The 27970-nt window shown below is 37.7% G+C and overlaps 1 pseudogene; it reads left to right on the forward strand.

Moving 5' to 3' along the window:
* Positions 1–16606: 16606 nt before the first annotated feature.
* On the forward strand, positions 16607–26989 carry LOC114690675 (annotated as a pseudogene).
* Positions 26990–27970: the final 981 nt, after the last annotated feature.

The following is a 27970-nucleotide window of genomic DNA, read 5'->3' on the forward strand; positions in this document are numbered from 1 at the left end:
CACACCAGTTCTATTCAATTCTATTTCTCAGAGAATTTTTCTTCATTTTGTACCCAGGAGTGATGCCTTCATCAATTGTCTCCAGTAAGAGACAATCAGTACTAATGCTGTATGAAATCATTTCAAAGGAAGAGATGAATAATTGTATAAAATAATGTTATAGTGAATTTATTTTTTTTTAATCTAAATATCATTTTTATCAACATATTTGTTCATAATATTATTTCCTAAGAAAATGTGAACCAAAGTTCAAAATGTTATAATACGCAGATAAAGCATTGTTACAAGAAGTACTCATTCATCAAATATATATGGACCACTTTCTGTTATCCATACTTTGTACTAAGGTAAAGCTGGTACAGAGAACAGTATTTGTTTCCTCAAGAAGTTTAATTTGCAGTGTAAGACATAAACTTTATTTTTTTTCTTCTAGAAATTTTTATTGGAATAAATATAATACTATATATATGCATGTGCATGCACGTTTGTAATTTCAAAACAAACAAGCAAACACATAATATGTTGAGGTGATAAAATATAAAAAGTAACTGGAAAATTTTTAGATTATCAGATAAAATGATCTGACTTAAAATAGAGACTTAAAACAACAACAACAAAGAATATGTAAATGTGAAAAGATAGCAACCCAACTCAAAATAAGGTGTGTTCAATCTAGAGCTATATTGTGATATTTCTCTCATTTTTTTTTTACTTTGACAAAGACCTAGAAATTTACAAAAATACTTGATTTGGAAGATGGAAATAAAATAGGTATTTTTTCATGCATTGTGTATAGGAATATAAAATAATGTACTTTGAATGAAACGTTAGCAATACTTATGTAAACTACATACTCATTTTCATTAAACCAGGTTATCCTATTTCTAGGAATTCATCTTCAATGTGTGTGTGAATAGTATACACACATATAAATGTATTTCCTTTTAGTCTTATTTATAATTGGAAAAGATCAGAAGCAGTTCAAGAGCTCTACAATATTTACTGGTTAAATAGAACAAACCAGGAGACACTAAGGAGCTTTTTTTTTTATCAAAATGAGAATGCCCTTCTTGAAATGATATGTACAAATCTTTCAGGATGTATAGAAATACTCACATTAGTTTGCTTTCACAAAAGAAAACATTGGAGAGTTGTAAGAAACACTATTAATTTTTTTCTATGAGTATAGTGTGTGTCAAAGCACAGAGAAGGAGAAACTAGGTCTGAGAGTGGGAAAAATGCTCATTCATATTGCCTTCTGTGTATTACTTTGATTAATAAAAACAATATAGGCATATTATCTACTGCTATGACTGTGCTCACTTTAAAAATTCACATTAGTGTGATGACATTGTGTCCTGCTCTAGTAATCAATGATGAGTATATATTTCCTTGAGTTGCGGGGTGACTGAAAGTTCCATATGCTCTTCACTGAGCATAGACCCTAGTGATAAATTATTTTGATGTAAGAGATGGTCAATACCTCTTTTGAGTATCACCAAGGAGTGTGATGCTTGGGTGCTATTTTGTTTTCTTCAAAACTACTTCTCAATAAAGACAGGTTGAGATAACTACAATTAGAAAGGCAAAAAGTAAGGAGAAAAAAAAGTTATGGTCCCTATTTCACAAAGATAAAAAGAATGACAAGGATGCCCAGGGTTTCACTAAATGCATTGGTCCCAAGGAAATGATCAACTTGAATTATTACTACCTTGATTGCCCTTTATATTATAAATGTGAGATATATGTAAACTAGGTAAGAATCCATTTTATGGAATTTATATGTAAAAAATTTCAAGTAGTGTCTTTCCCATATGGATATATACTTTTCCATGTGCTTTACATTGTGCAGAATACTTTAACACAAGAATTCTCTCAACTTACCTATTGTCCACATTTCACAAGTGAGAAAGACAAGTGAAAATTTCAGACATTAGGGGGGAACACTATTAAAGATAATGATTGAACCATGGAAAATGATGTTAAAATTCCATCTCTAAACACCATATGCTCTGCATCTGGAGGAAAGGGGATCTATTACACCTAGAAACCCTCTTAAGTGCTCAGACCATGGTTAGCCACTTTGCATATTTCATTTCTTTTCATCTTTATGGGAGTTTGAGTTCCTTATCATGTTTTAAGGGTAAGGAAACATAATTCAGAAGAGTTTCATGTTTTTGTCCAGAATTTTGTAACTAAAAGGAGGAAAACCTGGATATGTACGGATATATTTCCCTCCCTTTGGCATGTTCAAAAATTGCCCATTTGGCTAGGTCTACAACAAGTCCTTCCATTTTAAAGGAAAGTTGGGCTGGGAAGAGATCTCAGAGGTAGCACATTTAAGGCCATACTTTCAAAACAGTGTTGCAATCACAGAACCAAATTTTCTTAAAGTGAAAAGAATCTGAAATGTCATCTACACCCATCATGGATTTTGCAGAGAGAGATAGAAGGAGGCCAAGAATGTTGCAATAGAACAGCAGAGGTTGCCAAATTCATGCAAGGATGAATGTGTGTGCCTTTGTGTGAAGTTCAGAACTACTTCTTTATTTACTTTAAATAATTGGCACTGTCTTTTAGAAAGAATGTGTAAAGGAATGTAACAATGGAGAGTGGGCTAAGAGGTGAGTCAGTGGGTAATAGCATCTGCTGCTGAGCATGAAAACTTCAATCCCATCTCCAATACCCACATGGTAGAAGGAGGGAACCAACTCCTGCAAGTTGTTCTTTGATTTTCATATGTGCTCAGAAGCACATGCACAAGCAGCATATACTTCCATGTGTACACACACACACACACACACACACACACACACACACACACACACGCCACAAATAATTAAGTAAGCAAATGAATAAATAAACTTGTAAAAAATGGACATATGCTGGTATAATACAGAAATTAAAACTATTATAGACAAAATATAAAATTAATTTTATAGAGAGTATTCAAGACTCACAGGGTGGTCTGTCTCTGCCAAGTTCTGTCTGTCTAAGGGGCTGTGCGTCTTTTAGAAGTTCATATTTCCTCCTTGGTCTTCACTTCTGTCATCAGAAAAGTGAGAGAGCTGAAGCGAGTCATGTCTGAGAAAACAAAGTAGTGAGGAAACCAGGTGGGCAGAATTGTTAAGCTCCAGCCTCTACTTCCTATTTCTGTATGTTTTCACCTATGTTTTCTATATGTGTTCTTACATATGTGATCTACTCATCTGTCTATTTGAAAACAGAGGAGTTAATGTTTTCTGGGGGTGTTTTATTTCGTCTTTATGTAAGACAGATGTGTTCACATCTTGCTAAGTCTGTGCAGCTGTGGGCTGAACCAATCTGATGGAAAGTGGGACACATGCCTACTTGGGATACATAATAGGCCTGGATACATTTTGAAAAAATTCAATCTATTGTTAGTTAGCAAGACTAAGACCTCAGGAATACGGACTCAGGCCTAGACAATGGTGTTGACTGAAACCTCAGGTAGTAGTGATGGCCAGAGGATGAAGAAATTGATGGCTTCTGACATCTTCCAAATCCAGTATCTTTAAATTACCATGCTTAACCCTCATATATGCTATTCACTATGGCATATTTCTAATTACTGAGCTCATCTCCTGTCTTCCCTCTATTTTTTTTTTTTGTTCAGGATATCCTTTTTCCAATCTAGAACCAGGCCATTAACACAAGAGACATCATTTTCTCTCTAATCTAATTCTGGAGTCTTCCTAAGGTTCTGTGTCCTTGTGAATACAGCCACTTTAGTGAGCACTGTATAGATGATATTGCTCCTATTACTGGAGAGTTGATGGTTATAAATATTCTGGTTAAATTTCTGATGGCTGGTCTAAATAGGCTTAAAGAATAGACAGTTATAAATAGCCTTTCATCTAATCTTAGTTGAAAGTCCTTCTAGCATACTCAGTGTCTAGTATAAGTAAGTAACCGGAGCTCCAGGTGTCTATCTGATAAATGACTAAAGCTGTACATGTATCATGACCTCTCTTTCCTCAGTGAACTGCCACTAAAATAAGTGTTTGGTGGACAACAAAAAGCTGCACCAATGTTCAAGGACTATAGAAATTCTAGACATGGAGAGGAGAGACCCGAATACAGCAGCCTTTCTGTTCAAAGCCTCAATAACAGGTAATGGTCCTGGAAATGTTTAAGCTAAGTGTTTAAAGCAACTGTTCAATATTCCCTCTTTTTCAGCGGATCTCAGGCAGCTAGCTGCCTTGACCATCCCTATCTTTAGCCACGCCAACCATTTGTTTCCATGTCCTGTTTTCAAGACAAGGAACTTTGACCCCATGGCTGGCAATTGATGTAACACATCCTGTTGGAGCATATGTCTCACAGGGAAGCAAGAGACGCAGACCTTAAACAGCTTCAGAAATCCTCCCACAAAACTTTTCTACAGAGCAACTCAAGGGAACAGAGTGAAACACTAACAAGTTTCCTAATGAGAAAACAAACGAGTTGCCTAATTGAGCTGGGGAAGGGAGAAGACAGAGTAGGAGAAATGGTTCCCAGGAGGAAGCCTATGTCTAATTAATGACCCAGAGCCTCAACTTCAGTAATTATCAGTTTTTTTTTCTCTTCAGAGACCACCAGTGCAGGAGTGTCACAGTAGGAAGCTTTGGGGAGGCTCTTGGTGTCTCTTTTTGATTCCTTCAATTAGTCTTAATTAGGATCATGGGAACACAGGCCAAGATGTCAAAGACACTACTTTAGGTTAAGACTTTGTCAGAGTCCCTTCCGCAGAGACTTTTCCTAAATCCTAATTTGTTTCTTGTATCTATAGTAGGTAATATGTTGGCTTAGACTGACATCCAGGCCTAGGTTTGAATACAGACTTTACAGACTTTACCGCTAGCTAACTCCAGTATAAAGTGCCACAGACCTTCCCTCACCTCAGTCTTTCAGTACGTGAAAGTGATTTAACTCCATGACTTTTATGGTGTTTTCAACTGTAATTCTAAACTATGATAAATGATATGGAATACAAAGTAAGTATGGTGAAAATAATCTCATCCTAATATCAAGGCACTAGCAACAGAAGAGGCAAATCAAATTCAATAGGTTGACTCGATTACACACAAGGGGCAGAGGAGGAGGAGGTGTGCCATGTGAATCAAGCACATTAAACTATTTTTGTGCTTTTTTATTTTATAATTTAATTTAATTTTACATATCAGCCACCCTGTCCTCCCTCCTTCCGCCACTCCCCACCCTCTCCCCAACCCAGCCCCCATTCCCATCTCCTCCAGGGCAAGAACTCCCCTAGGGATTCAGCTCAACCTGGTAGATTCAGTCCAGGCAGGTCCAGTCCCCTCCTCCCAGGCTGAGCCAAGTGTCCCTGCATAAGGCCCAGGTTCCAAACAGCCAGCTCATGCACTAAGGACAGGTCCTGGTCCCACTCACTGACTGGGTGCCTCCCAAACAGTTCAAGCTAATCAACTGTCTCACTTATCCAGAGGGCTGGAGAGATGGCTCAGCCGTTAAAGGCTAGGCTCACAACCAAAAATATTTCTGTGTTCTTTTCGCTCCTTTAGAACATTCTATAAGCTGCCTCTTTTATGAAAACAAAGTTCACTTTTTTTTTTTAATAACAAAAAAGGTTCCAATCATTGCCTATCTTTACACTCCTGCTTGTCTGTACACGTACCTGTTTATTGTGACTCTCGGGTGCTCCTGAAAAGTAAAATTCACAAGTGAATAATACTATAGAATATTCAGTCAAAACCCCTACACTTTAATTCCAATCCCATACTTCATCAATTTAAAAACATTCACACAATTCACTTAATTCCTTCTGGCCTCATTTGCAAGCTGAAAGCAACAGTCACGTGGAAGACCAATGGGAAGATTTTGTAAAATAATTTAAGTGAACATACAATAAACTGCTATGGGAATGAAACCTAATTTTGCTGACATCTATTATTTTTAGTAGTGTAAGTGAGTCTAATTCCAAACACAAGAGATGGTTTCTAAATCTTAAAAGTATCATATTAAAGATGAGTTCAATGAATGACTAAAAGCCTAGAGGTCTTCAGTTCTGTATACTCAGAGTAGTCTTTAGAAGTCATTAAACTATGAAAGAGGCAAGACCTCTGACACATCAAAAATACTCATGGTTTGTGACATGATTTAGACTCATGTCTATTCAGAGATCCATATCTCTCCAGCTATATGAACTGCAGTTTGGTCAGGGCCAACAAACTAAGATGTGCTAATGTTGTGCCCCTCCTGGTAGGAAAACCTTGCTAGAGGCTGTGATGTTTCAGCTAATCCAATCCTGTCTTGATGAGTTGTAAGGAAGGATTATGGCATGGGAAATTACTTCCTAAAGTTTGGGATGGAAAATAAGCTCAATTACTATTCGGGTCCTGTCTTCTTCACTCTGGCATTCCTCACACTACTAAAATATTTAACACATAGGCAATCATACAGGTCTCATGTCACACAAAAAATAAAAGTCTTTTATATGTTTTACCGCAAAAAAAATGAGTTACCTTTAAATTTGATAATGTTATTTTTTGTTTATTTATCTTTATTGTTTGTAGGACTTTTAGGTTCATAGAAAATGGTGCCAGGGCTAGACAGGTGACTCAGTGAATAAGAACATTTACTCACAGACCTGATTACCTGAGCTAAATATGCTGATTCAATAAAGTAGCAGAAAAGTTGTTCTCTAACCTCCACATGAATGCCAGAGCATGCATGTACCTGCACACACACACACACACACACACACACACACACACACACACACACGAGAGAGAGAGAGAGAGAGAGAGAGAGAGAGAGAGAGAGAGAGAGAGAGAATAGATATAGATAGATAGATAGATAGATAGATAGATAGATAGATAGATAGACAGGTGATAGAACAATGGATAGATAGGTAGATGGATAGATAGGTAAGTAGCACACACAAGAGAGATGGTAGATGATAGATAGATAGATAGATAGATAGATAGATAGATAGATGATAGATAGATAATTTAAAATAAATGAATGGTGTCCAAATTAAAGTTCCAATATATCCTTTGCCCCAACACATGTGCCATCTCCCTCTCTGTCACCATTTCTCACCACAGTGAGAAATTTACTATCCCCAATGAACTTGGGTTTAATACTGATAAGTCTTTATCAGTCAAACACATAATTCCTGTTAAAGTTTTCTCTTCATGTTATATATACTGTCGTTTTGGAGAAATGTGTAATACACATGTCTACCATTACAGTATCTTATGGAACACTTCTATTGCCCTGAAAATGACCTGTTCTTTACATGTTCCTCTCCTTCTTCCAAGTCCATGTAACCCTTGATGTTTTGTCCTGCATCTACACATTTATCTTTCTACAATGACACTAAACTTAGTGAGAGCATCTCTCCTCATGGCCCAGCAAAAGCCTCAAGTCTACCACCAAACACAACCCTTTATTTGCACGGATAAACAGCTGTGATTGGAGGAAGTACAGTTTCTCATTTGCATTAAAGTACTGTGCCTTGATTGGTGCAAAGGCAGTCTTTCAGTTGCTTGATGACGTGTCTTGATCGCTGCAATTTATCATCTGTCTATATAAGCCAGAAATCAGTTCCATTCGGAAGTATGTGGAAAAGCCTCCCCACACCCTGTTTACTCCACGCTATTGCAACATTCAGCTCAATCAAAGGCTTCTCTCAGATGGCCTTTTCTCACCTTTTGTTTTTCACTGGTGGAGTGAGCTGAGCTGGCAACACCAAGAAACGTAGGAAGGCAGTGATGAAGACAGAGTGGTGGAGGTGACAGTGGTGGCTGTAATAAAAGAGCAGCTGGAGAAATCCAGAGAGCATCTGGGGCTGAAATAGGAAAGTCAGAGATAAAGACAATGAGGGCTAGGTAGAGCTGAAGATGAGACACTGCGGGCTCGGATAACTGGGTGCATTCCAGACAGCGGTCAATCCTTAAGTGCTAAGAATTCCAGCACCCTAGCCAAAGAGCTGTGACACTAGCCACTCTCAAGGTCCCAGTATCACAAATGCACCGCGTGCTTGCTGCTATCTTTCACCTGCTGCTTCCAGAAGCTGTCGACTACAAAAACATCCAAGTACATGGCTGGCAGTTGGTGATTAAAACCTAGAATGGCACACCTCCAATCTGAAACCTCAGGACCACAAGTCTTTGGCTTCTGAAGGGTTTGGAGTCTATAAGGCCCTGGGTGTATTAGACTATGTCCTAGGCCTTGAGTACTCTGCTACAATGAAAGCTCCATCTTCGCTGTCCACGATTCCTATCCAGGTAGAGCCAAAGAATATTGGCCAGCTAGTTTTAACACCCTGATGTCGGTGCACCATGCATGTGAGTTTTATGTCTAGTGTCTTAGTGGCTAGTATACATCTGTTTGCTACAAAAGTCATATGGTTGGGACTCTTTTGATGTAGTGAAATTCATCAGAAAAGAATGTGAGGTTAACCAAGCTTTGCTTTTTATTTTTCATAGTAACCACAGTGTTTAAGGGAAGTAGAGAGGTTTCCCTAGCCAGGGAAATTGAAAGCTATGAACACCACTGGGAGGAGGCCTGGTTGTTTCAGCACTCTTCTCCCCAGTGAGACAGCAGCACAGTGAGAAACGTCCAGTGTTGCTCAAGATATGAGGCGACACTCACAGTGTCATAGTCCCTGGTATCCTTACTTACATCCTTCTGTTCAGTTTCTGATTTACTTATTTATCTGCCTACTCAAATCAAACAAGCCCACTTCTTGCCTGCTGCGGGCCGCAGAAATATATCATAAGAACTCAGCTGGTTATAGCAAAGTCACTACCTGGAGGGATCATGGAATTCCTCCAGAGGAAGCCAAATCCCAAGGAGTTTTTGGTGTTACTTGGCTTGTTATATATCAGCTGTATTCTGCTATGAAAATCATGTGTGCCTTCATAGCTTTCCCAATTGACTTTTCCCTAAGAAGGGCTAACAGTGTAGACTGATCACTCTCTGGACATACACATTCCAGGTATTTGGAGAACAGCCTCAGGAAAGGCTTTCTCTGGAATCAGACTATCTCCCTTGGCCATTTTCAAGGACTACAGGAAACACCACCCAGGTGGACGCCCAACTGCCAAGGACTAACAGTGATAACAGCCCACAGGCGAGTCTCCTGACTTAAGGTAAATTCCACAAGGAGACACCGCCCAAGTCAGGTAGACATTAAGTAATAGCTTTACACAATTTAGCTCAGACCCCTCCTTTCTTACAGCCTTACTAACTTTATAGATCTCTAATTACTTACCTAACCACTTCTAGGAATATTTAGATAACCTTCTGTGCTAACAGCTATGCTCAACCAGAACTCCCAGTTCAAGCCTCCCTGTAATTATCATTATTGATAGCATCCGGCCAGGTCCATCACCGGATGGAGGAAAGTACCTTATCAGAGATACCTCTGTACTCTCTAAGAACAGACTTAAGCATCCAGGCCACCTGTTTGAAAAGGCCTGGTGGATGTGCTAATTAAGCTTAACTTCCTCCTTTCCCAAACCTTAGTTGATTCATTAGTCACTTCCCCTTTGGGTCACAAATGGTAATTAACAACTAGTGCCCTTCTTTGTGATTCTTATCAACCCTCCATTTGATCCTGATAGTGGACAATCACTGCCTGAGGAAGTTCAGGCTGAGTGTCCTGGGTGGAGGGGAGGATTGTGATTTTGGGGAGATATATAACTGTAAAGCAGGGGACACAGGGAGAGAAGAGAGAAGAGAATGGAAGAACTAGATGGGTAAGAACTTGAGAGGAACGGACTGAGATGGGGAAGAACTAGATTGAAGAGCTAAAAGAGAGGACTAGAGGAACGAGATGGAAGATGAGGAAGAGCCAGATGGGGAAGAACAAGCTGAGAAAGAGCCAGATGAGAGAGAAGGAGACGGGAGAGAAGCTGATGGGGGAAAGAACTAGATAGATGAGAACCTAGAAGGGACAGAACTAGATGAAGGAATTAAGATAGAACCTATAGGGGACAGTAGATAAATATAGAGAGAAATCAGGCAAGAAAGGAGCTAGACATGAGAACAGAACTGAAGCTGTGTATAAGGATGTTATGCCAGAGGTATTAAAGTGAATGGACCAAAGTACTCTGCGTGCGTAGACTGATTTACCGACCTTAAAGATTCTCTGCTGGTTGATAGAGCCTTCCGCGGACCCTGGGAGGGGACTATCGAGGGGCTGGACCCCCATAGTCCTCGATACTTGCCTTGTTAAAGATCTCAGGATCTGAACATTTCTTCAGAAATTTCCAGGGAGGTGAGTCCTGTCTCATATATGATCAGATACCTCTGATATATATATATATATATATATATATATATATATATATATATATATATGTGTGTGTGTGTGTGTGTGTGTGTGTGTGTGTGTGTGTGTTGGAGGGTGGAGGAACCAGGGCTGGCTGGTGCCAGCTACACTCACAGCAGTGAACCTGCTATAGCTGGTTTGGGATGCTTCACTGAGGAACATGACAGATGATGGAATAAAGATGGCATTGTGGTGATATATTGCATACCCTAATAAACTTATCTGGGGACCAGAGGACAGAATCAGCCACTAGATTAGACATAGAAGTCAGGCAGTGGTGGCACACACCCTTAATCTTATCACCCAGGAGGCAGAGATTCTTCTGGATCTCTGTGAGTTCAAGACCATACTGGAAACAGAGCCAGGCAGTGGTGGCACACACCTTCAGTGCCAGCACTTGAGATCTCATGCCCTTGCTTGGAAAGCACATGCACCTTTAATCCCAGGAAGTGACATGGCTGAGTGGAGAATGGTATGTAAGTTGTGAGGAGACAGGAATTAAGCAGAGGTTCAACTGAGACCCTCAGGGGTGAGGACTCAGAGGCTTTCAGTCTGAGGATTCGTGGACACAGTATTGGCTGAGGAGTCTGCAAGGTGAGGTTGGCTGTGGCTTGTTCTATTGCTCTGATCTTTCAGCTTTCACCCCATTAACTGGCTCCCCGCTTTTTTTTACTGAGGCCTTTTAAAATTTGTGTTACATGGCATCTTTATTCCTCCACCACAGTGGAATGAGCTTAAACAAAAACATTTTGACTATTGAAGGTGAAATAAATTTCTAAATATGACTTTTCCTGAGTTATTTAAAATTGAACTCTGGTTTTTCCATAAGAAGTTGAGTATTATTCTTTCCAGGTCTGTGAAGAATTGTGTTGGTATTTTGATGGGGATTTTGATTAGCATTGAATCTGTAGATTGCTTTTGGTAAAATTGACATTTTTACTATGTTGGTTCTGCCTATCCATGAGCATGGGAGATCTTTACATTTTCTGACATCTTCTTCAATTTCTTTTTTCATGGACTTAAAGTTCTTATCATATAGGTCCTTCACTTGCTTGGTTAGTGTTACCTCAAGGTATTTTATGTCATTTGTGGCTATTGTAAAGGGTGATGTATCTCTGATTTCCTTCTCAGATTCTTTGTCCATTGTATATAGGAGGGCTAACAACTGGATCAGGCCCTCTGAATAGCTGAGACAGTTGATTGGCTTGATCTGTTTGGGAGGCATCTAGGCAGTAGTTCCAGGTCCTGGGCTCATTGCATGAGTTAGCTGTTTGAAACCTGGAACTTATGCAGGGATGCTTGGCTCAATCTGGGAGGAGGGGACTGGACCTGCCTGGACTGAGTCGATCGACAGGTCGATCTCAGTCCTCGGGGGAGGCTTTGTCCTGGAGGAGGTGGGAATGGGGGGTGGGCTGGGGCAGGAACGGGGAGAACAAGGGAATCTGTGGCTGTTATGTAGAACTGATTGGTATTGTAAAATAAAATAAAATAAAATTGAACTCTGTTGTCATCACTGGAGAACTCATGAGAACATGGTGACTGTGGGGAATTGACTGGGTAAAAGACATAGCAACATGAAAAAAAAGGTAAGTGGAGTAATATTAAAAGAAAGCAGCAATTCAACATAAAATTGTACTATATAATATCCACTTTTTATAAAACTTGAGAACTCTTACTAGCCTCTAGGAGAAAATGCCCCTGTTTTGTGAGTACAGTTAGTCAAATACAGAGTATCTTAGCATTTTTATTTGTTTAGATCTCCTTTTAGCTCTCTTCTATATCAGATATTAGAGACAATATTTGTCATACTCCCTCGTCTTCATTCCATTTTGGAGGGGAACTGTAATGGGACAAAGTCTTAGGAAAAAGATGTTAAAATGAATCACATCTGTATTTACCATTTGGGATGCATTAGCTCATTACAGAATCTATACAGAAATATTTCTTCTGTTGAGGGGAATGTAGAGATTTTAATGTCAGCTTGAAAATTTCTTAAATGTTACTTGAAAATTTTTATTTGAACTTGTTCATTGACACTCTTTTTTTCCCTAAAGTTTTTTTTTACGGTGTTTTTACTTTTTATACTGTTTTTACTTACTTTTCAGTAATTGATACACACATGCATTTCAAACTATAGTCATCATTAGCCAATTTCATAGTTTTTTAAATTTATAATATTATTATTTGTTATTATTTTTGTTGTTTGAAAAAAATAATGTCACTATCTAAGCCAGGTTTGCCTGAAACTTGGCACATAGCTGAGGCCAACCTTAAATTTATAGTCCTTCTCCTGTGCTCTGGAGGGCTTGAATCTTAGGCATTCACCACCATGCCCCACTTACATGTCTATGATTACCTTTTTACTTTACTACATATTACTATTTAATATCATGGGAACAATGTAGATATAAAATGAATTTTTTGTTTGGTAATTATATAATTAGAATGGTTTCATTTTTGTTGAGTTGAAATCTTACTTTGTTAAGTAGTAAGCCTTCAGTTTTATGATAACTTCTTGGCAGGTCTATCACCTTATTAACAGAGAATTTTGATTTCTTTGAATTACTCTTTCAGCATCAAATTTTTCCAATAGTTTTCAAACCATAAAATGGTGTTTCATCAGCAATACAAAGGTATTGATTTTTCTAAGTCACATTAAAAAAATTTATGTTTTTGTTTTGTTTTGTTTTGGTTTTAGACAAGGTTTCAGTATGTGGCCTTGGTTGGCCTAGATCTTACTATGTAAACCAAGTTGACTTCAAACTCAGAGATTTCTACCTGTTCCTGCCTCTTAAGTGTTGGATCTTTTACATTTTTGTTTTAAAATGATTTATTAATTTTTCTAACTTATGCAACTTTATATGGCCCATAGTAAAATTAATGAACATATATAACGTGTAGTAGGGTAGTCTGGGAAACAAGTATTTCCATGCCTTCAACAATCAATTATTGTATGTGTTGGGAATTTCATATTTTATTCTCTAATTGTGTTGAACTATGTCATCCACTGTTCTGTCCCATAGTTACCCTATTGTGCTAAATAAGAAAGAGGGGTAAGGCTTGGACTCATTTTGATGTCCCTTATTAAATTTCTTTCTGTTTCTCCTGTCCCTGCTCTTCCCACTTCTAGTGACCATTATTCTTCTTCATTCTTCTATAAAGTTTATTTCTGTGAATAACTGAAACGTGATATTTGTCCTTCTGTATCTGACATGTTTCACTTTACAAGTTTATCTCCTGTTCTTTCCTGTTGCCTTAAGTGACAGAAGTTCATTGCTTTTAATGGCTAATGAAGACTTGGTGTGTGTATGTGAGGGGGTATGTATGCAAGTGTAGGTATATACATATCACAGCACATATGTGGAGATCACAAGACAATCTCGGGAGTTGCTTCTTGCCTTCTCCCTTGCTTTGAGGCAGTCTTTCTTATTGATCTGTTGCTATGCTTTGTTTTCCAGAATAGCTGGCCCACAAGTTTCCAGGCAATTACCTATTTCCATCTTCTCTCTCACCGTACGGGGGCTGGGATTACAGATGTACACTGCTGCATCTGGCTTTCTACAGGTTCCAGGAATCTAAACTCAGGCCACAAATCTTGCACAGTAGGCACTTTTACCAACCTAGCCATCTCCCTGGCCCATTAATGTATACTTACCACGTGTTCTTGTGTTTGTTTCTTGTTTTCATTTTTGAGACGTTCTCATATTTGAATATAGCCTTGAAGTTCTGATCCTGTCTCCACCTCTCCAGTACTGGGATTATAGGTATATATCATGGTGCCCAGCTATACATTTTCTTAATTCACTCATCCACCAAAAAGCATTTACTTTTATTCTGTAGTTCAGCTGTTGTAAATATTAATGCAATAAATATAAAATTGCAATTATCTTTTGTGTATAATGATTTCATCTCCTTTGGTTATATATTCAGTTACTGGAAGAAATGGAATACACTGTTTGGGCTTTTTGTGTTTAAGGGATTTTCTACATTATCTTGTGCAATGGTTATACTAAATTAGTCTCTTTAAACAAAGTTCCTGTTTCTCTGATTCCTAACCAGAACTTATTTCTTATCTGTATAATGATAAACATTCTAACTGGGGTGAAATGATATGTCACTATAGTTTTTATTTAACTTGCTCTGATGGTTAGAAAAATTGAACTTTTTTTTGAGGGGTATGTTTTTAGTTACTTTTTAATTTTTTCTTTATTATTAAACATTTCAAACAGGTGTATAATGAAATAGCATCAAAACTTCTTCCTGACTCACTACAACTTTCATGTACCTTCCCCTAACACATCCCCCTTCCAACTTCATTTCTTCTTTTGTCTGTCTTTGTGTGTGTGTACAATAATCCACTAAGTCCAATTCAATCATTGCTGCCCATGTGTGAATGGGCATGGGGCCATCCACCAGAGCTTGGGATTCCTACCTGTGGACACAACTTTAAGAAATAATGACTTTCCTTCCCTCAGCAATTACCATCTGTTAATAGCTCCATGGTAAGGGGTAGGACCAGAAGATCTCTACCTTGGTCTGTGCTGGAATTATGAAAGACTGGAGTTTGTCATGGAAAGGTATATGCAGAGCAATATGGAAGTATACTGTTTCACAATCCAACTAAGAGAAGAATTAGAGAGATGATAGGATTATAAGTAAAGTGAAGGAGGGCTTAAATGAGGATGGGACAGAGGAGACGAGTGGGTAATGGATGGGCTAACCGAAACTAAGGATATATGAGAAAGAGTATGGAAATCCACTAGTTAGTAAGATATTTTCAAAATGCAATATAAAAATAATTTGAAGAGAATTGCTCTGTGTGAGTGGAAAATGGCACTCCCGGAAGTCATGGATTATTAAATGAACACCACAATACAAGGTGTGGATTACCTCCCCACAAGATATTGGAAAAGGAGGCACAAGAAGTTTCTAAAATAGTGCAGGCTATTGCCATTGTCCTTGCCCTCAGTTACCCACCATAACTGCACTAAGACCCTGTTGCTGAAGATTCCCCCCTTTTGATTGTTTGTTTAGTTCTTTAGTCCATTTTTGAATTGCATTATTTGTAGTGTTTTGAGTAGTCACCTTTGTCTTTTTAGTTTTTCTTTTGAGTTTTGTGTATTTACAATATCAATCCATTGTTAATTGTATCCTTTACAAATATTTTCTTCCATTCTGTAAAGATCCCCCTGCTTCTGGGGCTTATTATGTATCCTAGACTGGCCACGAATCCATGGCTCTGTAAACTTACTAGTTTAAAGATGTGGAGTGCTGAAGGAAGAAGATGGAATAATTGTTGAAAAGCTCCCAGTCAATAACCATTTTGATTCTTCAGGAGAGAGGCAGGAGAAGTTCTGTAAAGGGATAGTGATATGGGCACTGAGAACTAGAAAATTTGTGACCTACACCAGGGAAAGTATCATATTACTTGTAGGTGTTATGAAAGAGTACCCAACGCAGAGCTGTAATTTTGTGGCCAAAGTTACTCATGTATAGTGTGAGAGATTGCAGTACATTCCACTCATTTGTCACATTAGTCATTGTTATGGTTTGAATGTGAGATACTTTGCATGGCTCATGTACTTCCATACTTGGGCACCATCTGCCTGTACTATTTTGGAAGGCTGTGCAGCCTTTAGGGCATAAATCCTAGCAGGAAAACGTAGGAACATAGGCCCAGGGCTAGAAGGTTATAGACACATGGGTTCCAGCTTAAAGACTCCTAGTCAACTTGATTTGTAGAAATTTAACAGGCTATGTGGTTGCAGACTGGGTCTCAGGCACCAAGATTTCCTGTGAGACCGTAAAGCAAAATAAAAACTCTTCCCATGTGTTGTTTCTGTTGGGTATTCTTGTCACAGTGACCAGAAAAGTAATCAATATAGTCATAGTATGTCTGAGGAGTCAGGATCTGACAGTAGACAACAAGGGAAAGGTTCAGGTACCTAAAGGGAAGAGAACAGAAGCCATAAGCCAATAGTCCTAAGTTTTGCCACAGTGGCATATCTCCAGACATCTTTTCATCATAACTAACCTTGACCCAACTAAACTATAATCAATAGGGAAGATTGGTTTGAAGTTTTTCCTAATACAGCAATTCTTACCCAATATTCCATGTGACATAATGGCTGTTGTGCTGCTCTTTGTCGTGAACACACCTATATGCAGTATTTCCACATAGCACCTTCATTCTCATAGGTATGTCTTTCTTAGGAAATTTCTGAACACATGTACAGCAGGGTATGCCAATTTTCTCTTACAGGCTCACTAACAACTTGAAAGATGGCGCATGAATACAAGCGAATTGTTTTGCTGAAAGGATTAGATCACATCAGTGATCATTATTTTGACTTATTTAAGTCAGTAATGGCCAGTGAGTTAAGACTGGAGAAAAACATGAGAGGGAAATATAACAGGGTTAAGATTGCTGACATGATGCAATATGAATTCACAACGGATGCTGGATTGGGCAAACTGAGTTTTGTGAAGAGGTACACACTCTTAAAAGACTTGCTGAAATCCTTAAAGAAGAGAAATCAAAAGGTAACATGGAACAAAGAACTCCCTGTCCCTGACACCATATTACGATCTCTGCTCCCTTCATAACCCTGAAGTCCCCACACAGTTTTCATATCCCCAATTTATACCTCAATGGCCAAAGCCATATTGGTGCTTTGGGTTCACTACTAAAGATGTTCCCTTTCCAGTGGTGGATGTTTGTAACTGAAGGAGTCTATTTGATGTGTAGACTAGAGTGAAAATAAAAGTTGGCCAAAGACTGAAGTTTCAGGTAAAACATGGATATTAGAATTACAAAAAATTATGGTTCAAATTTTAAGTAAATCCATTAACCAATTGCCTTATCTATTCCATTAAAAGTAGTAACATAATTATCCCCTCAATTGACAAAGACAAGGCAGTAGTTTAATTAAATATGCCATTAAGAAGGCACAAATCATTCCTGCCTTTCATAAAATTATTCAGTTAAGTAAAAAGATTTCAGAAAATTAAAATTCAAAAATTCCCTATCTTTTCCCACAAGTTTATATTGGATTTCCTTTCAATGATTTCTATGATTTGAGTATATTATTGACAAAACACAACCAATGAGTAAGTATAATGAAAATTTGTATTTTTAAGAGAATGGTAGGAAAATGGGAATAAGAAAAGCTTGGCTGATGTACATGGGATCAGGGTCAGGGAGGATTTTCTCATTTTAGAGGGGACAAGTAAGGAAAACATCAAGTAGTGGAGACTGTGTCTAAGGCTGTGCCTTTAGTGGTGTGCCCCTACAGTAAACTAATAGAATAAACATAGATATGAATGCAATTGAGAGAAAATGGTAGGAAAACTAGATGGTTCCTAGGTCCTCTGTTTTGGTTTATGTGGGCTCTTTTGTTCATGCATTTGTTGTGATAAAAATTATACTCACCCCAGTAAAAGGAAAATCCCCACTGAGAAAAAGGAAGCAAGAAGCAGGCTCTAATACACCCACATCGACTACCAGCAACACCGTAGCATCTGATGGAGGGGAGACTTCCACAGCTCAGGTGAGCTTGAGGAACAGCAGCGGGCTGGCTGTCCACAGAGGGTTCAGCAGTGGCTCTTCCCTACTCTGTCCATCAAGGACTCATTGCTTTATTAGTTTATCGTCAAGCTTTATTGAAACTCATGGTAAGTGGTCATGCAGCATTAATATGTGTTCACTCCTACTAGAGAGCTGTGTACTTGAAAATCAGGTAGAACAATGGTGTTCATGTTTACACAAACCAACTTTTCAAATTCAAATTCAATTATGTCCTACCAGAGAGGTAATGTCAGAAAAATTGTGTATATAACCCTTTCCTTTCTCTTTATTTAATGAAACAACTTATGCACACATTTTATGACTATTTATGATCATATCTTAGACCTGGGAAAAGGTGAGTGTTATTCCTTGGAGTTCCCAACATATTCAGGCATAATAAATCCACTACCTAATAATGAAGACGCATTCTGTTCGCTTGACACTTAGATTCATTAACAGGCCAATGGATATACTTTCAGAAAAGAAAAAGTAATAGAGAAAAGGCTGGAGTGAAAAAGACCAAGCAGTCTGAGGGGCCAGATCACCCTCTCTGTCCTGAGGAAGCCACAGCCAGATGCCAGTCCCCAGAGCTGCAGACCTCATCTTTGGCTTCATCCAACACTTCTTTGGCTAAGGTACAGGTTTTCTGTCTCACTTTCATTTCTTCAATTCAAAACATCAGAATCGGATCTTGATGTTCTGACCATGTCACACACTTGCAACTGAGATTTAATTAATTAGACAAACACAGAGGCTGGATATGTTAGAAGTAGATCACAAATAGAGGCAGAAACATTAAAGACAGGTGATACAAATATAGAATTTGCTGCACCATAACCTTTTGTTGCTATGAAGACACTTAACGAACTTGGCATTTCTTTTGACAATGAGGAGTTTACTGGCTTGTATTGATCCCAGGCAGGAAGGGAAAGGTGACAAGTCCAGCATATACAAGTATCATTAGCAACAAGTGCTGTATCCATAAGTTTGGAATCCATATCAGTCACTGCTAAAGCAGCTAAGAGCCTAAGACTAGGGAAGTCATGGGCCTGGGGGAAACCTGCTACTATTATTCTGCTGAAGGAACATCACATATGACATACTGTTATATCTATAGAGCAGTGCCTCCTTCACCTCTCATCACAGAAGCTTCTTCTTGTCATAGTTGGGAATTAACACAGAGACCCACAATAGGCCAATGTGCAGACAGTGAGAGACTTACAGTATCCATTCCTCAGTGGGTTTTCTTCATCAACTCCCTCTTCTCACAGCTCAGGGATTTATGTGGAAGGAGAGGATGAAAGATTATTAGAGCCAGAGATGGTACATGACTCCAAGGAAACAGTGTCTTTCAAACAGGACTGATGCACATATGAACTCATACACTGGAGGCAAACATTTAAATAGCATAGGTTCAAACCACCTGAGGTCCCAAAACTGAGAGGAGGAAGTGAACATAAAGTCCTACCCCTAACCAGGAAGCTATTTTCAGTTGATATCCACTAGCAAAGGGCTTCTCCAATGGAGACTATCAACCACATTCTATGCAGGCCCCATGGCTGGGAGTAGTCGGCCAATATAAAAAGAGCTTCATGTGTTTTTTTGTGAGGAAGGTATTTTGTTTTACTTGGGAATTTTTTTTCTGATTTTACTTTTTATGGTTTTATTTTATTTTTTGAGAGTGAGAGGAAGAACATGAAGATAAATGGGGAGAGGAGATCTGGGAGAGTTGGGGGAAAAGAAACATAATCAATATATATTGTATAAAAAATTAAATAAAAATAATAGAAAAATACCAATTCTTGGAGAGAAGAAAAATGTAATGAGAGAAATTAAAAAAAATTGGAAATATAGGAAAATATGATGTTTACCAGAAACTGGGAGTGGAAAGAAGTGAGCTACAATCTATTATGCCATGTTTAAGTTTTTCAGGTCAGGATACTTTCATTTGGTCTTCTCATATATTCCTTCAGTATCAAGTATCAATATTAATGTAATAACACATGAAAAATAGGATGATTGATGCCTCTTAGTTTTTCTGAGTTCTCATTGAAGGAAACAAATGATTTGTCACAGAGGGAAGACTACAACATTATCAGCATCCATTCTCTGGACTCTCCCTTTCCTCTCTCTATCCCTCCTTCTTCACCTCTACCGCCTTCTTTTTCTCACTCGAAGAAATATAATCAGACAGTTATGCAATAACAGAAGAAAGTGTATTCACCTCAAACCTTACCATTCAGATAATTTAAAGGGTTTTCTTTGTACTTCTCAGATACTTTTATAATTGTGTGGAAAATTTTTCTAGTGTAACATCTCAAAATAGTTATTTATTATTTGCTTTGCAAATTTAACATATCAGGGCTATCTTTCCAAGTCTCTAAGTTAAAATCCATATCATATTCAATGGTTACATCAGTGTTTCTGTTCGTTTTTTAAATAATTCATTTTAGACTGCTTATCTACTACTACAAGCTCAGTATCACTTTCAGTGATTATCCTTGAAATGTGTGCATTAAGGATCATTTGGTGGCCTTCTAAAACCCACTAATTTATTTTATGCACATCCTATAATTTTATTGCTAATTTAAATCTAGTCATTGCTACTTGTTTACTTTTATACCCATCACTACCACTAATTATATCCCTTTTTTATTTTCATTTTATACTAATTGGTTACATTAATGAAAAAAAACAGATCCAAGTAGAATCTAATCAGTCATAGGTAAAGATTGTTTATGACATGATAGCTTGGATTATTTTCATTCCCTTGGGCCAGTGAGACAATAACATTATATCCTATTCTCCTATGAAGTTCATAAATTTTCATTGTTTTGCATACTCTGTCTTATAGTTAGACAATCTTCTCATCAGTGAAATACTCTGTTAAAACACACTGAACTCATAACACTATGCAGAAAACAGATTAGATGCCTGATAATATTTCTCTGGATTTACAAATCCTTGCTCTTGAGGAAAACTCTCTATCCATGTTTAAGGACATAGGTCAAACCAAAGTATCACTACATTAGCCTATTAAAAAGAGGTGGCTGTGGGCCAGCTCATGTTGTTTTTGATATTTAATAATAGAAGACTGGTTTCTCCTTAAAGATCTACTGCAATGTGTACTTTCAGAATAACCCCAGATAGTTCTATGGTAACTAAAGTTCTATGTCATCTTTATGATTTATATTTACCCTCAGTATTTTCAGCAATATTTAACTTTCCCCTTTTATAATCTTCAGTCATAAGACTAAAAGATACATTAGAATTAATTATAATTTCACTTAAGTACTTTATAAAACTGCTCTCAAATCTTGTACTGTGTTCATGCTGAACATCTTGCTTCATGTTAGAAAGATTCCTCTGATTTTCAGTGAGTGTTCAGATTTCTGTGACTGAAGCCCATTGCTTTCATTAATTAGCCTTTTGGGCAATGAAAGATTTATTCTTTTGTTTATACACACTTCTACAAATACATAAAAATTGTTAAGACTAATGGAGAGATTGTGATTTATCTTATGCGAAGTTTAATTTGTATTTACTGATAAACTTATATATTTATATCCTTGTGCTTGTTCAACCAAAAAAACACAGACCCAAACTCAGAGCATTACCAGAGGTACTGTTCTCCAAAAGGATGCCATGACAGTGATGGTGCTCAATGCAATAGACCCATTTGAATATGAGTCATAAAAACACTAAGTAAAAAAAAAAATGTTTCATGCTACAGTGGCCACTGTGAATGAATATTTCCATGTGAAAGTTTTCAACATCAACCTGAAAGAGAAGTTCACAAAAAAGAATGTCATAATAATCTCCAATTACTTCAAGTTCAAAGGAATCCTAGAGATAAATGAGGCTTCCTCTGTGTTTGAAGCTGGTCCTGACCAGAAGATTGAAGTCACCAACAGTCTTATCAGAGAAGCAAATAAACCTCCCAAGTTTTCTGATTTTCCCAACTATGGCCTTGGAGCAGTGGTTTATGGGTTGTTTACATTACATAAGGTAATGCCTGAAAATTTGTTTTTGTCTTTTTCTCCACCAACAGCTGGACTCAAATATGATAACTTTCCAGTCACTATAATAACAATATTGTAACAGACATCTTTACCATGGCTGGGGATAACAGGTGAAATCACTCCATATACTAAGGAATAAGAGTAGGTGACATACTAACAACCTACTTCCTAAGATATCTCTTAAAGAGTTCCCTGAAAATGATCTTCATTTTACTAGTTTCAAAATACCTACCCTCAGCCACGGTGAGCAGGAATCGTGTAGGACATACTTCAGTGCCATGCCAACTGTCTCAGTTATTTTAAGCTCCACTGCAACTACACAATATTCATTCTTTTCTTCCTATACACTTTGTTTCTACAGATTGACTGAATCAGGGTGATTATTGATTGTGACAGGTATTTGGAGTCATACATGATTGCCTGGCATCCTTCTATTCAATAAAATTAACCTTCTATCTTTATAGATAGTAGGTTTAATGATTCAATGTTGACTTGTATCTTAATTACCTATTTCTGAAGACCATAGCAATCGAGAACTATTGTATGAAGTGATATTTGGGAGGCAAGTGTACCTAGTTTTCTCATTTACAGAAGAAATATACACAGACATCTCATTGATGCATCAGTGGCCCAAATCAGGGTATTGGTATTCAGTATTTTAAAATGACAACCTTGGGGAACTCAGCAAATGTTTTGTAAACTTGGCAACTTTAAGTCTGTTTAGTCCATCCTCTTTTAAAAAGACCCTTTAGTTTAAACCCATACTTTATGGCACACTCCTTAGAGACTATGCTTATGAACACAACTCGAATAAATTTATCTGGGGTCAGAGAACAGACAGCCACTAAATACAAAGGCTAGAAAATGGTGGCACTCACACCTTTAATCCTAGCATTCCAGAGATAGAAGTCCCTCTGGATCTCTGTGAGTTCAAGGCCACATTGGAAATAGCCAAGCATGGTGACACACACCTTTAATCCCAGAAAGCCAGCCTTTAATCCCAGGGAGTGGTGGTAGAAAGGAGAAAGATAGATAAGTCGTGAGGACCAGAAACTAGAAGTTTTTGGGCTGGTTAAGCATTCAGGCTTTTGAGCAGCAGTTGAGCCATTGGGATGAGGACACAGAAGCTTCCAGTCTGAGGAGACAAGACCAGCTGAGGATCCGGCAAGGTGAGATAGCTGTGGCTTGTTCTGTCTCTCTGATCTACCAGCATGGACCCCAATAACTCACCTCAGGTTTGATTTTATTAATAAGAACTTTGAAGATTCCTCCTACACACAACTGAAAAGTTGAAGAGCAATAGCTTGAGAGAAACTCAATAGAGTATGAATTGGGGGCATTGACTTACTTGAATATGATACTGGAAAGAGGTAAGTAAATGGAGAGGGTCTAAATGAATGAATTACTGGAATCTTATCTGTTCTGTAGATTTCCTTTAACCTATTTAATGAATGAACTGTCAGAGCAAATGGCCATTCATGCCTTTAGAAGATATAAAGATGGTTGTCCAAAGTTCTGAGTCCTGAGATCAATCAGAGTGGTTTATGGAGAATCCAGACTGTTGAGGAATAGGGAGTAGTGAAAAACAGGATGAACATTTATTGTCCTAACAATTCCATGCACAAATCTTCTAGATAACAAAAGTAAATCACTGCAGCAATAAAAAAATTCTTTGGGAATATTTCAGTGAAGATACCTATATGCCTGTGTCTGTCACAGATTTCAGATTTCCCTGTGATTTAGTCATGAAATGTCTCCTTTTGAAAGTCTAACAATGTTTCTGAATGTGATAACTTTGAGAAAATGAATGTTAATTTTACTTTTGCAGAAAAAAGTGAACCCAAAGACCACAATCTATGAAATACAGGATGATTGGGAAAATAACATAGAAGTTGTAGGGCATGGAAAATGGTACAACATCAACGGTAAGGAAGGAGATAAATTTCGACTCTTCTGCTTTCAACTGAAAACAATTGACAAGCAACTGAAGTTGGTGTGTGGTGATCACAGTTTCATTAAGGTAGGAAGTAGACTAGGAATGGAGTTGTCAAAGTGGAAATTGATGCTTTCTTTAGGATTCTGAACTTGAACTTTTCAGAGTATTGCATAGATGGTTCTATCTCTGGAGGAGAGAATGGAGATGATGCCTTTATACTCATTACTATAGGGAAGACTTTTTTTTTTTTTTTTTGGTTTTTTTCGAGACAGGGTTTCTCTGTGTAGCTTTGCGCCTTTCCTGGAACTCACTTGGTAGCCCAGGCTGGCCTCGAACTCACAGAGATCTGCCTGGCTCTGCCTCCCGAGTGCTGGGATTAAAGGCATGGGCCACCACCGCCCGGCTAGGGAAGACTTTTAAAGATGGATATTGAAGGCCGGGCAGTGGCGACACACACCTTTAATCCCAACACTCGGGAGGCAGAGGCAGGCAGATCTTTGTGGGTTCAAGGCCAGGCTGGTCTACAGAGCAAAATCCAGGAAAGGCACAAAGCTACACAGAGAAACTCTGTCTCAAAAAAACCAAAACCAAAATAAAAATAAAAATAAAGATGGATATTGAAGAAGTAATCCAAAGAATATTTTATATATGCTAAATAACAAGATGAAGAAGTTAGAATGACATGGATATACATTTATTATTTATCAAGAGCAAGGGTTGTTAATAAGTCAGATGTGATTTGAGTTGGCTAATTATGGAGAAAGTTAAACTCTTAATCTGGATTTTAAGGAAGAAATACCTATATATTTATGAGTTATCACAGTGTTTAGCACATCATAAGAAATGAGTTGGAATTATTTTTACCTGGCTGAAGACGAGAGAGAGAGAGAGAGAGAGAGAGAGAGAGAGAGAGAGAGAGAGAGAGAGAGAGCTAAGAAATAGCAATGACATGAAAACACACCAAAGTGGGGATCAACACTATTAATTCTATTACGTATGGAAGATGACAACTCTGAGAACAGGAGATCAAATGGCTGTTTAAATAGTCAGATAAATATAGTATTGTCAGAAATAAGGAAATAAGGACCATTCATGGTAGATAAGGTAAATACGGAAATGTTTATGAGGATGAATGCTTGATCACTTTGACACATTAGTAAAAAGTATTTTGTCTTGAAAATTTGTGTTGCACAGAAACTTGACTTGGAGGCAGAAATATTAGTTAGACACAACTATGTGCTATTATACACTTTCATATTAAGTATTTGCATTAAATATTGAGGAACTTTGTAAATTGCTTATGAAATCTTTGGCAGTTTGAATATCACCATAGACTTGTGCCACTAAAACATGCAAAGGCTATGGAGCATGACTTTAAAAACTAGGCAGCTACTTTATCAAGACAAAACAGAAGCTATTTCATAATTGTACTAAGCAGGGAAAAGATAAATGGGGCTTTGAGTCCTGGAGATGACTAATGTTTAAGAAGAAAGACCCTCATTATTTTACAACCAGCATGGTAATGGTGGTGAGAGAGAAAATGGGTTCAAAGAACATCCAAATGTGATTCAGAGATAACATTGAGAAACAGGATAAATGGTGCTGATACTAATACTAAGAACAAAGGACATCACCTAAGGGGTGGAAGGATACTCAGGTTGATGTTGATGTTGAACCCCCTTTAGTAAATTCCCATTTATACTAATAGAGAACACCTGTCAAATACTTACTATGAGTTGAACTTTAAACAGCAAAAGAGAGATACTAATAATTTCCATTTTGTAGATGATCAGAAATAGTCACTGACAAAGATAGCAAGTGGTGGAACTGAATTCTATCTATGCTACCTGGCACTGAATGCAGATTCATAGAAAAGATGTGCATACAGATCAATGATGGCAGTTATGGATCACAGGACAGAGAATGGAAAGCCAGTGGTAAACAATACTAAAAAATTAAGACAAACAAATGGAGAGGTCAAGATAAAATGAAAGACAGAGGAAACATAGATATTGTGGTGATGTGTTCTCCAATATATTGTGTACCATAATAAATGTGTTTGGGGTTAGAGAACAGAACAACCACTAGATATAGAGGCCAGAAAATGGTGGCACACACACCTTTAATCCTAGGATTCTCAAGGCAGAGATCCCTCTGGATCTCTGTGAGTTCAAAGAAACACTGGAAACAGCCAGGCATGGTGACATACACCTTTAATCCCAGGAAGTGATGGTAGGAAGCAGAAAGGTATATAAGGCAGACCAGGAACTTGAGCCTAGTTAAGCTTTTAGGCTTTTAAGCAGCAGTCTAGCTGAGATCCATTTGGATGAGGACACAGTCTTCCAGTGTGAAGAAAGGATATCAGCTGAGGAATTGGCGAGGTGAGGTAATTGTGGCTGGTTCTGTTTCTCTGATCTTTGAGCATTAACCCCAATAACTGGCTCTGGGTTTGTTTTTATTAATAAGACCTTCTAACAATCATTGTTATAAGATATAGAAAATTTAAAGAGGAATAGGATCAACATAGTTTATGCTAAACACAAATGAGCAAGGGACTCTATTAAAACCCTAGAGATGGCTTTAACAAAAGGTATAATCCAGATACAACAGTCAAAATGTAATTTCTGCTACATGCTGACACAGGGATATACACATTAGTTGTTTCATTTTCAAGAATACAAGAATCCATGAGTTTCAACTATATCTGATAACCCAGAGCAGTAGTACTGAGGAAAATAAGAATTTCATGTAGTTTTGCTTTGTTTTTCTACTATAAACCATGCTTTAGAACAGGCTAAACCAATATTGTTTACTATTTCTTTTTTGTTATAATTCTATGCCCCCAAATAAATTCATGTTGAGTGTGAAAAATCATCTCTTCAAGGAACACATAGGTGGAAATGGGTGGCTCTAAATAAGGTAATGCATTAGAGAAGATGAAGCAAAAAAGATCAACAGCCTTTGAGAGGGCAAAAGTCATGTAAGGCCCTTGAGGGCTATAAGCAAAGATGCGTGACTGGAAAATATAAACACTGTTTTCACTCAATTGCTAGAGTCTTATAGTATCTCTCACTGTCTCCTTCAAGGTCACCAAGGCTGGGAAAAAGAACACCCCTTGCAGATTTGAGGCCAAAAGATGAAGAAAAAAAATGGTGATCCAGAAGGTCAATTAGTACTTTTTACAGTGGAGCTTTTAAAGCAGAGACACCAAGCAATTGGGAATAAACAACAGCTTTAGTAGTACATCCAAGCATTAAAAGTTTTATTTTCTGATTTGTGATTATGTATTCATTTTCAAAATTTCTTATTGTTCTTTTTTTCTATAAAAGTAACACTTGAATTTAATTTCTGTAGTGTAAAAATAATAAAAGTTTATCTTTAAAAGGACATCATTATAAAATGCTGTATGTAATATATATAATTCACGAGTAAACTGTTTGACACTGATGTATTTGTGCTCTGTGGAGCACATAAGATGAAGTACATTCCATCAATGTTGAGTTCTACATTCTGATAGGACTTCCAGAGTTTAAGACCATTAAGATTCTCTCCCACTCTGTGCACTGTGCCTTCTCTCTGTTGATTTTTCTCTCTTCTGTACACAAACTTGAAGCTTTAGGAGGTCCCATTAGTCAACTGTTGATCTTAATTCCTGGATGTATGAAGTCCAGTTAAAAAAGTCCTTCTGAACAGAACAGTAGAACAGTGTTAGTACAGGCACCAAGGCCAACAATTAATAAATGGGACCTCATGAAACTGGAAAGCTATTACATGGCAAATCACTCCATCATTGAGACAAGGAAGCAGTGTACAGAATGGGAAAAGGTTTTTTTTTTTTTACCAATTATGCATATGATAGAGGCATAACATCCAAAATATATAAGCTGGGCATGGTGGCACTTTAATCATAGCACTCAAGAGGCAGAGCCAGGAAGATCTCTATGGGTTTGAGGACGTCATGTTCTACAAAGCAAGATCTAAACGGAGAATTTTCAAAAGAGGAAAATCAAATGGTTGAGAAACACTTAAATGTTCAACATCCTTATCTATCAGGGAAATGCAAATCAAAACTATTTTGACATTTCATCTAAACCCCTCTGTAGTCATATTTTATTTGTGTT

Source organism: Peromyscus leucopus, chromosome 15 (assembly GCF_004664715.2).
Source record: "Peromyscus leucopus breed LL Stock chromosome 15, UCI_PerLeu_2.1, whole genome shotgun sequence".
In the NCBI taxonomy this organism is placed as follows: Eukaryota; Metazoa; Chordata; class Mammalia; order Rodentia; family Cricetidae; genus Peromyscus; species Peromyscus leucopus.